The 15,213-nt window shown below is 44.9% G+C and overlaps 1 protein-coding gene across 2 annotated transcripts in view; it reads right to left on the bottom strand.

The window, feature by feature from the left end:
- The window catches only part of ANKRD34A (ankyrin repeat domain 34A), a 42,268-nt gene extending 31,927 nt beyond the window's left edge, over positions 1-10,341 (bottom strand). For both annotated transcript variants that reach the window (XM_072114975.1, XM_072114976.1), the window contains exons 1-2: positions 9,890-10,341; positions 9,697-9,800 (exon numbers count right to left, since the gene is read on the bottom strand). The gene's annotated coding sequence lies outside the window, so the exon portion shown is untranslated. The remainder of the gene's footprint in view (positions 1-9,696; positions 9,801-9,889) is intronic.
- Between the last annotated feature and the right edge of the window lie 4,872 nt (positions 10,342-15,213).

The raw sequence follows: 15,213 nt of genomic DNA, 5'->3' as shown, positions 1-15,213 counted from the left end.
TTTTCTATTGATGCCAAGGTCATCACGCCAAGATGTATTTTACGTCCTCCCACTAATGAATTTCCATAGTCCTTCACAATCTCCGCTCAATAAAAGGAGGACCATTACCATCGCTGGAGATGTGGGGTGGTACATAATAACAGAATGCATGAAACACTTCCTTAAAGGGCTTCTCGCACAACTAAAACACTGACGTCCTTGCTCTCGTATTTGATGTTTGATTGGTGGGGATCCAACCTTGACCAATAAGCAGGACGTAGTCCTTTTGTTAAGGGTTTTGGCCTACATGAATGGTTATGAAGTATTTTTTTACCATGTACTCCAAAAATGGAAAGATTATGCTACATATTTACGTACCCGGTCCTGTCGCGATCCAGCGTCGCGTTCTCAGTCGAGGATTCAAGTCTTCCGGCGATTCACTAAGGTCGTGCGCCCGATGTCCACCAGGTCCGACGGAGTTCGCTGGAGTTCACCATCCTATCCTGGGTGCATGTAAGCGCGTGTCAAGCGACACATTTTTTAATTCGGTTTTTCCGAATTTGTCAGGTTTTCCGATGGCCACGCCCCCCCATTTCCGTCGCATGCATGCCGGCGTCACGATCCGATCGCGTGCGCCAAACCGGTAATTTTCGGGAAACCTGACGGAAAAGAGCGATTCTGGCCCTTAGTAAATGACCCCCATTGTAGTTTTGGGATACCCAAATTTACACGCATTAGTAGTTGATATGATGTGGAGTCCCCAGGTAAGTATGGATTTTGGGCTCAACTCAAGCCTATAGGATTCCTTGATTGACCACTGTTTAGGGATCTGGAACCTACTGCAAGGAAATCTCAGGAAGCATAATGGAGAGTTAGCCAGGTGGGCAGATTTCGGGGGTGGCATTAGTCTGCTCATTTGGCAGGTCGGCGTCTCCTTTGGCAGCATCTCGGGACAATGGATTCAACAGGTCAGGATTGGCAACATGGGTTGCAAGTAGGGGCTGGATGATGGGTCCCAACAATCGATTTCCCAATAAAATCTTAGGACGAAGAGAGAAGCTTCCAAAATTTTGGCGCAGATGTGAAAAATAAGTTTATCTTGGTCTTAATTGTTCTGAAGAATTAACTTTTCTCTTCCTGCTACCCCACCCAGTTTGTTATATTATATAAGGTGTATTTATAACAAATAATGTACTACAAATGTTCTACATCCCATGACAGTCACGCCCCTTACTGCTGCATTAAAAGGTTCGGCCAAAAGAAGAGAAGCATCTGGCAGACAACTCTGATGGCAGCTTTGTCTTTCCGAGAAGCGCAGCATAATGTATGGCAGAATTCAACATGCCCAATCCATACCGTCTCTAGCTAATCGCCTGGTCGTCAAAATTGGTGGGTCCACTTTACTTGTTAGGAACATTGGAGTTTTTATTTAAGCGCTGCTGTTCTAGTTCACATTTTATCTAGCATGGTTTCGTCCATGTGTCCTATTTTCTTAAAGTTACAGATCATTTGTGATGGCATGGTCTGTGCCCACCATCATGTCTCATGAAGGCTCCTGAGTCTTCGGATTCACAGGGTCCTCTGTGTCATCGTGCCTGAGTGATAAGTTTCCTTGTGTCCCTCACGTCCATGTCTCTGATCTTTGACTCCATATTCTACAACCCTGGTTTGATGTGACTCTTATCTGTTTCTGACTACTACAACCTATTTTCTGCCTGCTCTGACCTATAGCTTGTTACTTGCTGCCAGCCCTGAACATTGACTGATTTCTGGCCTGACCCCTGCTTCTTTGCACTAAGGCACACACCTGGTCCAGCAATCACCTGGACTACTCCGAGAGGTAGTGGCCTTAAGTCCTCCTTCCAGACTTCAGTGAGAGATCTCTATTTAGATCCAGTTCTGAAGAGCCGCTTGCATATATATATTAGTCAACTATAATGGGCCACATTTACTTACCCGGTCACCGGAGTTCACAGAAAGTGCATTGTCCGACTATAATGCACTGTGCCGCGATTCACTAAGATCATGCGTCCGATATCATGAATGTGTCGCTTCCCTGCTCAGGTCCGACAGAGTTCACCATCTTTTTATTGGTGCATCTAAATGCTTGGGCTTGCAACACAATTTGAAAGTTGAATCCCGCGCTCATTCCGCATCACCCCCTAAGTTGTGCTGCACCAAAATCCCAGTGCACACACTTATTAAATACCTGTGCAAGCTGTTTTAGCCCCGAAAACAGTGCACTTTCCGTCAAAAGTGTGTGCGCGACCCTTAGTAAATGAGCCCCAATGTGTGACCTCATGTTCGAAGAACAATGCGAGTGGCAGTAGGGTGCACAATTTTTTTATACGAGTTCTCTGGTGATCTCCCTGCGTCTCACACCGGTATTCCTTCAAGCATTATTGTACTCGGAAAAAAAAAAAACAACTCAAATGCGTTTACCACATGGAACGGCATGAGCTAAAAATTGTTCTGAAATTTGAGATCCAATAAATTGCGGTTAAAAAAAATTGAATGGCTCAAAACTGCGATAAAAAAAAAATGTTTTATTTTATTAACGCGAAGCCTTTTCCTCTGCAATACAGTTACAAATGTAATGATTTCTTTTGAAGCTTTCCGCATCGGCTGTTATCAGACAAACCTAAAGTGGCAATTTGCTGAATGTTTTCTAAGCGCTCAACGAAGACTTGAGATGGTGGAGCCGGCTCAGCTTGTGATTCCTACATCATGAGAAGAGACTTTACTGAACACAAATTCCCATTCACAGACCAGACGGATTCGTAGAAGAAGACATCCAACAGAGGATGGGCTGCACCGTATGATCCCGCAGCGCAGAACGATTTGCGCTTCTTGTTTCAGACACTTTCCTAAGTCAACGATTCCGACTTCTGACATTACGATCCCGGATTTTGATGATTTGGACATGGTGGTGAAGTTGTGTGCAAGTTATGATCCCAAAGATAATCTAAACAATCTGCTAATCCAACTATTGGAAATATGATGGATGAACTATTGGATGAACAATTTCCCAAGTATTGTAACCAAGTCAACAACTTTGTTGGGGTAGGACAATCATCTTATATGTATTAAGGTGCCCCAAAAGAAGATCGGTCCACATTAAACTCCCATACACCTTCAATAGCTGGTGGGAAACTTTTGTTTGGGCAAATAGCTATTTATGTATGAGACAAGGTCGTAAGTGTATGGCTGTAGGGCAGTGGTGGCGAACCTATGGCACGGGTGCCAGAGGTGGCACTCAGAGCCCTCTCAGTGGGCACTCAGGCTGTTGCCCCATGGCAAAGTTCACCAGACAGGGATCCTCCTGCAGTCTCAGGACTTGCCATGCTTAGAATTATTTTAATGTGGAGCTTGGCGGCGAGTGTGCATTGATCTGAAGTGTGTGCAGTGTCTTAAGTGTGACTTACGTTTAAGGAAGGATTACTTTTTGGATCCAGCAACAAATAGATAAGTGCATCTACATTTTTTATTTCCTGATATTCATTGTGTGATTTTTATTGCAACCAAGTAGATCTGAAGGTATTTTACTTGCATAATCTGTATATTGTGTGGGGGGTATAGGGAGGCATTCACCTTGCTTATCTAGACAGTATAGTCACAGGTGCTGCCTAATTAATAGTGGGGTGTGGCTATCTAATTAGCAGCCTTTATATACTTCTGTGGTCAGTTTGTTTGGTGGTTTGCAGCCAGATCTTGTGCAGTGAGCTCTGCAGATTTTTGTGGCAGATAACTTTTAAAAAAGCATTAGCAAAGCGAGTGTGTGAGCTTGGCAGCGAGTGTGCATTGATCTCAAGTGTGTGCAGTGTCTTAAGTGTGACTTACGTTTAAGGGACTTAAGTTTGAGGGGCTTTAGCAGGTAACTTCTGTGTTCTGTGTTACTCTGACTGTAAATTCTTCTTTCTGTGCATATTTCTATTGTAATCCCCATTAGAACAATGGACTCCATAAGTGGCATTGCTACACGGTGTACATCCTGTGCCATGTATGCTTTCCTTGAACAGCCGTTCGAGGGGGAATACTGCTGTGTGGGGTGTGTGAAAATTGCTCATCTGGAAGCCCAGATTCTGGATCTAAATGAGCAAGTTTCAAGGCTGCGGGCAATTGATAATATGGAACGAAGTTTGCTGCTCCTGGAGCACAAACTCTCTGGGGAAGATGGTTGTGGGGAGGGAAGTATGGAGGTGCAGAATGAGGGGGCAGCTAGTTGGGTAACATGTAGAAGGCGGGGTAGAGGGAAGAGTTGTAGAGAGTCTAGTCCTGATCTGGTGCACCCCAATAAGTTTGCCAGGCTGGCGGATGAGGGGGGTATCAGCTCTGGGGTAGCAATGCTGCAGAAAGATGTGGCCGCTAGCAACCAGGGGAATGTGTGCTCCAGTAAGAAGGGTAATGGGAGCACAGGCAAGGTCAGACAGGTGCTGGTAGTGGGAGATTCCATTATTAGGGGAACACACAGGGCAATCTGTCACAAAGACCGTGCATACTGAACAGTGTGTTGTTTGCCGGGTGCTCGGGTTCGGCATGTTGCGGATCGGGTTGATGGATTACTGGGAGGGGCTGGTGAGGAACCAGCGGTCATGGTCCACATTGGCACTAATGACAAAGTAACAGGTAGGTGGAAGGTCCTTAAAAATGATTTCAGAGATTTAGGCCATAAGCTCAGGGCAAGGACCTCAAAGGTAATTTTCTCCGAAATACTGCCTGTACCACGTGCCACACCAGAAAGGCAGCGGGAGATCAAGGAGGTAAATAAGTGGCTCAAAAGTTGGTGTAGGAAGGAGGGGTTTGGGTTCATGGAGAACTGGGCTGACTTTTCTGTGGGCTACAGGCTCTACAGTAGGGATGGGCTGCACCTCAATGGGGAGGGGGCTGCTGTTTTAGGGGAAAAAATGGCTAGAAGGTTGGAGGAGTGTTTAAACTAGAGACCTGGGGGGAGGGCAACTACACTTGTGCAGGGCAACTAGACGGTGTACATAGAGAGCTGGGAAGAGCCATAGTCCATGGGGGAGGAAGGGGGGCTGGAATGAGATTGGGGAATAAGGACAAAAGGAATATGGACAGGGAAAACCATATAAAGTGTATGTACACAAATGCCAGAAGCCTCACAAACAAAAGGGAGGAACTGGAACTCTTGATGTTGGAACGGAAATATGATATAGTGGGTATCAGCGAGACATGGCTGGACAGTAGCTACGACTGGGCTGTTACTATAGATGGTTATAGTCTTTTTAGAAAGGATCTTATAAATAAAAAAGGGGGAGGGGCTTGTTTATATGTGAATTCTTGCCTCAAGCCTGTCCTGCGAGATGACATCAGTAACGCAAATGTGGAGTCCCTATGGGTGGAGATAAGAGGAGGGAAAAAGAATAATAAAATATTACTAGGGGTTTGTTATAAGGCTCCAAATATAATGGAGGCAGCAGAGGAAATGCTGATAAGTGAAATGGATGCGGCTTCAAAGCATGGTGAAGTACTTATCATGGGGGACTTCAATTACCCAGATATTGACTGGGGGGCAGAAACCTGCAGGTCCTTCAAAGGTAGCAGGTTCTTGTCAACAACAAAAGACAATTACCTGCCGCAACTAGTCCTGGAGCCAACAAGAGGGGGAAGGGCACTGCTGGACCTTATCCTTACCAACAGACCTGATAGGGTATCAAAACTACAGGTTGGGGGGAACCTGGGGAATAGTGATCATAATATCATTGATTTTGTATTACGCTTTACTAAGAGCGTTAGTGAAGGGGCAACCAACACTCTAAACTTCAGGAGGGCAAATTTTCATCAACTAAGGGAAGACCTTAAAGGCATAGACTGGGATAATGCTCTCAAAGACAAAAGCCCCCCCCAAAAATGGGACTTTTTCTCATATATTCTGAAAAAGTCCTGTGAGAAACACATACCTTATGGGAAAAAGCATAAAAGGAACAAGAAAAAGCCTATGTGGCTAACTAGTCTTGTAAGGAAAGCAATAAGCGAGAAAGATAAAGCGTTTAAGGTGCTAAAACGTGAAGGTAGCGATGAGGCATTACAGGATTATAGAGAGAAAAATAAATCCTGTAAAAAGCAGATAAAGGCCGCAAAAATAGAGACTGAAAGAAATATTGCCAGGGAGAGCAAAAATAATCCCAAATTATTTTTCAAGTATATAAATGATAAGAAACTAAAAACAGAGAGTGTGGGTCCCCTTAGAAATAACATGGGGGTCATGGTGGAAGGAGATGAGGAAAGGGCCAATCTACTGAATGTCGCCTTCTCAACTGTCTTTACCCAGGAAAATCCCCTGGTGGAAGACACAATGAGGAATAATGTAAATTCTTTTTATAATGTCAACAGTTTAACCCAGGAAGAGGTACGGCGCCGCCTCGCAACCACTAAGATAGATAAATCACCGGGGCCAGATGGCATACACCCCCGGGTTCTGCATGAATTATGTACCGTGATAGACAGACCGTTATTTTTAATATTTGAAGATTCACTGAGGACTGGTTATGTTCCACAGGAATGGCGCATAGCAAATGTGGTACCAATATACAAAAAAGGATCAAATAGCGATCCTGGAAACTACAGACCCGTGAGTCTAACTGCTGTGGTGGGGAAAATATTTGAGGGGTTTATTAGAGATGCTATCCTGGAGTATCTCACTGTGCACAACCTTATAACCCAGCGTCAGCATGGGTTTATGAGAGATCGGTCCTGTCAGACTAATCTGATTGGTTTCTACGAGGAGGTAAGTTCAAGACTGGATCTGGGGGACGCTGTGGATGTTGTATATCTGGACTTTTCAAAGGCATTTGACACCGTGCCACATAAAAGGTTGGTATATAAAATGAGACTGCTGGGAATAGGAGAAAATCTGTGTATCTGGGTAAGTAATTGGCTTAGTGATAGAAAACAGAGGGTGGTCATTAATGGCACATTCTCCGATTGGGTTGATGTTACCAGTGGAGTGCCACAGGGGTCAGTATTGGGGCCACTTCTTTTTAATATTTTTATTAATGACCTTGTAGTGGGTTTACACAGTCAAGTTTCAATATTTGCAGATGATACTAAGCTGTGTAAAGTAATAAATACTGAGGTCGATAGTTTAGCATTACAGAGGGATTTGTGGAAGCTTGAGGGATGGGCAGAGAAATGGTTGATGAGGTTTAATGTAGATAAATGTAAAGTTATGCACTTGGGCCATGGAAACAAAAAGTATAATTATGTTCTAAACGGTCAATTACTTAGTAAAACTGAGGCTGAAAAGGACTTGGGGGTATTGGTGGATGGTAAACTTAATTTTAGTGACCAGAGCCAGGCGGCTGCTGCTAAAGCAAATAAAATAATGGGATGTATCAAGAGAGGAATAGATTCTCATGATAAAGACATAGTTCTGCCCTTATACAAATCCCTGGTCAGACCACACATGGAATATTGTGTACAGTTTTGGGCACCAGTGTATAAAAAGGATATAGTAGAGCTGGAACAGGTGCAGAGGAGAGCAACCAGGATTATTAGGGGAATGGGGGGACTAGAATACACTGACACATTACAAAATTTGGGATTATTCAGTTTAGAAAAAAGACGACTGAGGGGAGACCTCATTACAATGTACAAATACCTGAACGGACAGTACAAGGATCTCTCCAAAGATCTTTTTATACCTCGGCCTGTGACCAGGACAAGGGGGCATCCTCTACGCCTAGAGGAGAGGCGATTCTACCATCACCATAGACAAAGGTTCTTTACTGTACGAGCAGTGAGACTATGGAACGCTCTGCCGCAGGAGGTTGTTATGGCGGACTCTATGTACATGTTCAAGAGAGGCCTGGATGCCTTTCTGGAGAGAAAAAATATCACGGGTTATGGGGATAAAACATTTATTTAATTCTTGAAGGTTGGACTTGATGGACTTGCGTCTCCTTCCAGCCTTATATACTATGATACTACTACTATGATACTATGATCCTGGTATACCAGAGACTGCAGGAAGAGAGTGGTGGTGTGGACAGGGTCCGGTTATCATTGGAGCCCTTCCTGTGGACCCCTGAATCTTCCTGTTTAGGGGGCTGTCTAGGGAACCTCCAGTTACAACCCAAATTTCCTCTCCTTCTGACAAAGATATTGGTGCCCTTAGGCCCATTGAAAGCTGTGGTACAGCAAGAGCAAGAAAATTGCCATAAGTTACTGCTTGAATTGCTGTTTTGGCACGTTGCAAAAAATATGCAGGTTTTACTTTGCAGTTTGGGCACTGGACCTCGAAAAGGTTTGCCATCACTGGTGTAGGGTGTAGCACCCGTAATAATAGTGAGACCCATGAACAACGAGACTCACAGGGTCCAGAAGATGTTCACCTCCTCGGAAGCAAGCAGTAGAACAGTCTGTTATGAGCCGTGTGAACATTACACGGTGGATGATCTACCCACAAATTTCCTCTGTGGGACCCAGATATGACATCTGACCAGTCCAGTTTTTCGACTTAACCATATAAGCTCAGTCTTCTGTAATGGTCTGAAGACTGGAAATGAGGCATCCGAAACCCGGCTTAGCAGGAAGTCCAGCAAGGGGGCTTTCATGGGCCTGCTAGGTTGGCTATTGCTGGCATTTTACCTCTCTACTGTCTTGCAGTTTAACCTCAAGTGATTATATCCATAATAATGCTCTTGCAGAAGTGAACTGGCTCAATACCCTACAACACGGATGGGGAACCTTTTGGAGACAGAGTGCCCAAGCTACAACCAAAACCCACTTATATGTCGTAGAGGGCCAACATGACAATTTAAAGAGGACCTGTCACCTAGTGCTTGAACAAACCCCGCAGTGTTAGATGGATAGCGTTACAGGAAACCTCTGGTAACGCTATCTAACACTGCGGCGGGGTACAATGTATTCATCGGACCGCTCGCAAAGCGGTGCGATGTATTCATGAGGGGGCGGGGTTGGGGTGTGGTTAGGGGCGGTGACCTTAGTGCCGAAATTTTGGGTGACAGGTCCTCTTTAAGCAGTAACTTATTGATCCCAGCTGTATCACAGGTTTTATTCGTATCGGCATCCTGAGTTCAACAATACAATAGAAAGATGATTGAGAAATTTGGATTGTAGCTTCAGGGTCACCTGAAGAGGAAGAATCAGGGGACCCAGAACAGGAGCTCCAATGACAATCCATCTCTATCCGCACTTTCTTGCTCCTCCTGTAGTCCTGGCAGCCAAGGATGTTGCTTTAAAATAACGCTGAGCTGGCACGTCCTGGGCTGTATTGGATCACAGGAGGAAGCCTTTCTTCTTAGCTGGCACTAACTATTTGTTGGGGAGAAGGTCTGGGTGCCCACAGAAAGGTCTCTGAGTGCCACCTCTGGCACCCGTGCCATAGGTTCGCCTACCACATAGGCATCTGAAAACATGGAACTAGTTCCCTACATCCAGTTACCTAACAGAGGCTGTAGGGCAGCACACAGAGGTTGTGTATCTCTGTGTTATGGACACCACGTCCCAGGCAGTGCTGATCATACTACATCAGTTTATATTATTGTATATATCTAGTACAGAAGGAACTTCATGTCAAAAAGAAAGGCACAACTGGAACAGGCTAACAAGCCATCGCCGTCGCTCTCAATCCTCTTTTAATTAAAATAAAGCAGCTTCCTAAATGTAATTATTCCACTGTCTGTATGGCCGCCTTCTTCTGTGTAATTGCCTTTTTCATGTGGATAAGCTGCTTACCTCTGTTCATCTTCTATAGTTCTATAGCGTGATAGACGTTCATGGACTGGACATCCTTATCCTGATGGTAGTGCCGGACCGGATCAGCATCACAGTATTGGTCACTGTAATTATGTGCATTATTATTATCATGCAAAGGGAACCTGTCATCAGGGTTTTTACATTAATATTAATGGGGGTGGGGGGCACATACCTATAGGAGACGTGTTGCAGGAAGGGGGCATCATACTATGTGGCCAGGGCCGGAGCCAGCACTAAGCATACCTGGGCAGGTGCCAGGGCCCAGAGCTGCTGGGGGGGGGGCCCACATAAGGCTGTACATAAGGAGACCATGGGGGCGAGGGGGCTGTATCTAATAAATCCTTAGGGTGTGAGGGGGTCTGTATATAAAATTACCATGAGGGGGCTGTTTGCTAAGATAAAATAGGGAATATTTTAAGGTACAGGAGACTGTTTTAGTTTCCGAATATTTAATGCCGTCCAATGAGTTCACTGCAAAGGGGCCCACTGAGACTCTGTTACCCATTGGGGCCTACTGAAACCTGGAGCTGACCCTGTATGTGGCTATAAAGGGGCAGGGTAAAGGGCATAGTTTTGGTAATATTTAATGTATTTATATACAGCATGTTTTATCCACTGACACCCCCCAATATGAATGTACTATCCACTGACCCCCCCGATATGAATGTACTATCCACTGACCCCCCAATATGAATGTACTATCCACTGACACCCCCCAATATGAATGTACTATCCACTGACACCCCACAATATGAATGTACTATCCACTGACCCCCCAATATGAATGTACTATCCACTGACCCCCCCGATATGAATGTACTATCCACTGGCCCCCCAATATGAATGTACTATCCATTGACGCCCCAATATGAATGTACTATCCACTGACCCCCCAATATGAATGTACTATCCACTGACACCCCCCAATATGAATGTACTATCCACTGACCCTCCAATATGAATGTACTATCCACTGACACCCCCAATATGAATGTACTATCCACTGACCCCCCAATATGAATGTGCTATCCACTGACCCCCCAATATGAATGTACTATCCACTGACACCCCACAATATGAATGTACTATCCACTGACCCCCCCCCCAATATGAATGTACTATCCACTGACCCCCAATATGAATGTACTATCCACTGACACCCCCCAATATGAATGTACTATCCACTGACCCCCCCAATATGAATGTACTATCCACTGACCCCCAATATGAATGTACTATCCACTGACACCCCCCAATATGAATGTACTATCCACTGACACCCCCCAATATGAATGTACTATCCACTGACACCCCCCAATATGAATGTATTATCCACTGACCCCCCAATATGAATGTACTATCCACTGACCCCCCAATATGAATGTACTATCCACTGACACCCCCCAATATGAATGTACTACCCACTGACCCCCAATATGAATGTACTATCCACTGACCCCCCAATATGAATGTACTATCCACTGACACCCCCAATATGAATGTACTATCCACTGACCCTCCAATATGAATGTACTATCCACTGACACCCCCAATATGAATGTACTATCCACTGACCCCCCCCCCCAATATGAATGTACTGTCCACTGACCCCCAATATGAATGTACTATCCACTGACCCCCCAATATGAATGTACTATCCACTGACCCCCAATATGAATGTACTATCCACTGACCCCCCAATATGAATGTACTATCCACTGACCCCCAATATGAATGTACTGTCCACTGACCCCCCAATATGAATGTACTATCCACTGACACCCCCCAATATGAATGTACTATCCACTGACCCCCCAATATGAATGTACTATCCACTGACAACCCCCAATATGAATGTACTATCCACTGACCCCCAATATGAATGTACTATCCACTGACACCCCCCAATATGAATGTACTATCCACTGACCCCCAATATGAATGTACTATCCACTGACCCCCCCAATATGAATGTACTATCCACTGACCCCCCAATATGAATGTACTATCCACTGACCCCCCCCCCCAATATGAATGTACTATCCACTGACCCCCAATATGAATGTACTATCCACTGACCCCCCCAATATGAATATACTATCCACTGACCCCCCAATATGAATATACTATCCACTGACACCCCCCAATATGAATGTACTATCCACTGACCCCCAATATGAATGTGCTATCCACTGACCCCCCAATATGAATGTACTATCCACTGACCCCCAATATGAATGTACTATCCATTGACACCCCCCAATATGAATGTACTATCCACTGACCCCCAATATGAATGTACTATCCACTGACACCCCAATATGAATGTACTATCCACTGACACCCCCCAATATGAATGTACTATCCACTGACCCCCCAATATGAATGTACTATCCACTGACTACCCCAATATGAATGTACTATCCACTGACCCCCCCAATATGAATGTACTATCCACTGACCCCCCAATATGAATGTACTATCCACTGACACCCCCCAATATGAATGTACTATCCACTGACACCCCCCAATATGAATGTACTATCCACTGACCCCCCAATATGAATGTACTATCCACTGACCCCCCCAATATGAATGTACTATCCACTGACCCCCCCCAATATGAATGTACTATCCACTGACCCCCCAATATGAATGTACTATCCACTGACACCCCCCAATATGAATGTACTATCCACTGACCCCCCCAATATGAATGTGCTATCCACTGACTACCCCAATATGAATGTACTATCCACTGACCCCCCCCAATATGAATGTACTATCCACTGACCCCCCAATATGAATGTACTATCCACTGACACCCCCCAATATGAATGTACTATCCACTGACCCCCAATATGTATGTACTATCCACTGACCCCCCCAATATGAATGTACTATCCACTGACCCCCCAATATGAATGTACTATCCACTGACACCCCCCAATATGAATGTACTATCCACTGACACCCCCCAATATGAATGTACTATCCACTGACACCCCCCAATATGAATGTACTATCCACTGACCCCCCAATATGAATGTACTATCCACTGACACCCCCCAATATGAATGTACTATCCACTGACCCCCCCGATATGAATGTACTATCCACTGACCCCCCAATATGAATGTGCTATCCACTGACCCCCCCAATATGAATGTACTATCCACTGACACCCCCCAATATGAATGTACTATCCACTGCCCCCCCGATATAAATGTACTATCCACTGACTCCCCAATATGAATGTACTATCCACTGACCCCCCCAATATGAATGTACTATCCACTGACCCCCCAATATGAATGTACTATCCACTGACCCCCCAATATGAATGTGCTATCCACTGACCCCCAATATGAATGTACTATCCACTGACTACCCCAATATGAATGTACTATCCACTGACACCCCCCAATATGAATGTACTATCCACTGACACCCCCCAATATGAATGTACTATCCACTGACACCCCCAATATGAATGTACTATCCACTGACACCCCCCAAAATGAATGTACTATCCACTGACCTCCCAATATGAATGTACTATCCACTGACACCCCCCAATATGAATGTACTATCCACTGACCCCCCCAATATGAATGTACTATCCACTGACCCCCAATATGAATGTACTATCCACTGACACCCCCAATATGAATGTACTATCCACTGACACCCCCCAATATGAATGTACTATCCACTGACCCCCCAATATGAATGTACTATCCACTGACACCCCCCAATATGAATGTACTATCCACTGACACCCCCCAATATGAATGTATTATCCACTGACCCCCCAATATGAATGTACTATCCACTGACACCCCAATATGAATGTACTATCCACTGACCCCCAATATGAATGTACTATCCACTGACACCCCCCAATATGAATGTACTATCCACTGACACCCCCCAATATGAATGTACTATCCACTGACACCCCCCAATATGAATGTACTATCCACTGACCCCCAATATGAATGTACTATCCACTGACCCCCCAATATGAATGTACTATCCACTGACACCCCCCAATATGAATGTACTATCCACTGACACCCCCCAATATGAATGTACTATCCACTGACCCCCCAATATGAATGTACTATCCACTGACACCCCCCAATATGAATGTACTATCCACTGACCCCCCAATATGAATGTACTATCCACTGACCCCCAATATGAATGTACTATCCACTGACCCCCCCAATATGAATGTACTATCCACTGACCCCCCAATATGAATGTACTATCCACTGACACCCCAATATGAATGTATTATCCACTGACCCCCCAATATGAATGTACTATCCACTGACACCCCCCAATATGAATGTACTATCCACTGACCCCCAATATGAATGTACTATCCACTGACACCCCCCAATATGAATGTACTATCCACTGACACCCCCCAATATGAATGTACTATCCACTGACCCCCAATATGAATGTACTATCCACTGACCCCCCAATATGAATGTACTATCCACTGACACCCCCCAATATGAATGTACTATCCACTGACACCCCCCAATATGAATGTACTATCCACTGACCCCCCAATATGAATGTACTATCCACTGACACCCCCCAATATGAATGTACTATCCACTGACCCCCCAATATGAATGTACTATCCACTGACCCCCAATATGAATGTACTATCCACTGACCCCCCCAATATGAATGTACTATCCACTGACCCCCCAATATGAATGTACTATCCACTGACCCCCCAATATGAATGTACTATCCACTGACCCCCAATATGAATGTACTATCCACTGACCCCCCAATATGAATGTACTATCCACTGACCCCCCAATATGAATGTACTATCCACTGACCCCCCAATATGAATGTACTATCCACTGACCCCCCAATATGAATGTATTATCCACTGACCCCCCAATATGAATGTACTATCCACTGACCCCCCAATATGAATGTACTATCCACTGACCCCCCAATATGAATGTACTATCCACTGACCCCCCAATATGAATGTATTATCCACTGACCCCCCAATATGAATGTACTATCCACTGACACCCCCCAATATGAATGTACTATCCACTGACCCCCCAATATGAATGTACTATCCACTGACACCCCCCAATATGAATGTACTATCCACTGACCCCCAATATGTATGTACTATCCACTGACCCCCCCAATATGAATGTACTATCCACTGACCCCCCCAATATGAATGTACTATCCACTGACCCCCCAATATGAATGTACTATCCACTGACCCCCCAATATGAATGTACTATCCACTGACCCCCCAATATGAATGTACTATCCACTGACACCCCCCAATGTGAGTGAAGAAACTCCCAGGTAACATGTGGGTGGGTACAATGACTACTCTCCTCATCCTCCCTCTCTCACAACCTCCAGCACGGCCGTTATAGATCTTCACGTCACCTTGGTAACAACATGGACTTTTATTTATAAGCACAG

The sequence above is a fragment of the Engystomops pustulosus genome, chromosome 7 (genome assembly GCF_040894005.1).
Source record: "Engystomops pustulosus chromosome 7, aEngPut4.maternal, whole genome shotgun sequence".
In the NCBI taxonomy this organism is placed as follows: domain Eukaryota; kingdom Metazoa; phylum Chordata; class Amphibia; order Anura; family Leptodactylidae; genus Engystomops; species Engystomops pustulosus.
Note: the sequence above shows the minus strand (reverse complement) of the source record. Positions and strands in the feature narration are given on the sequence as shown.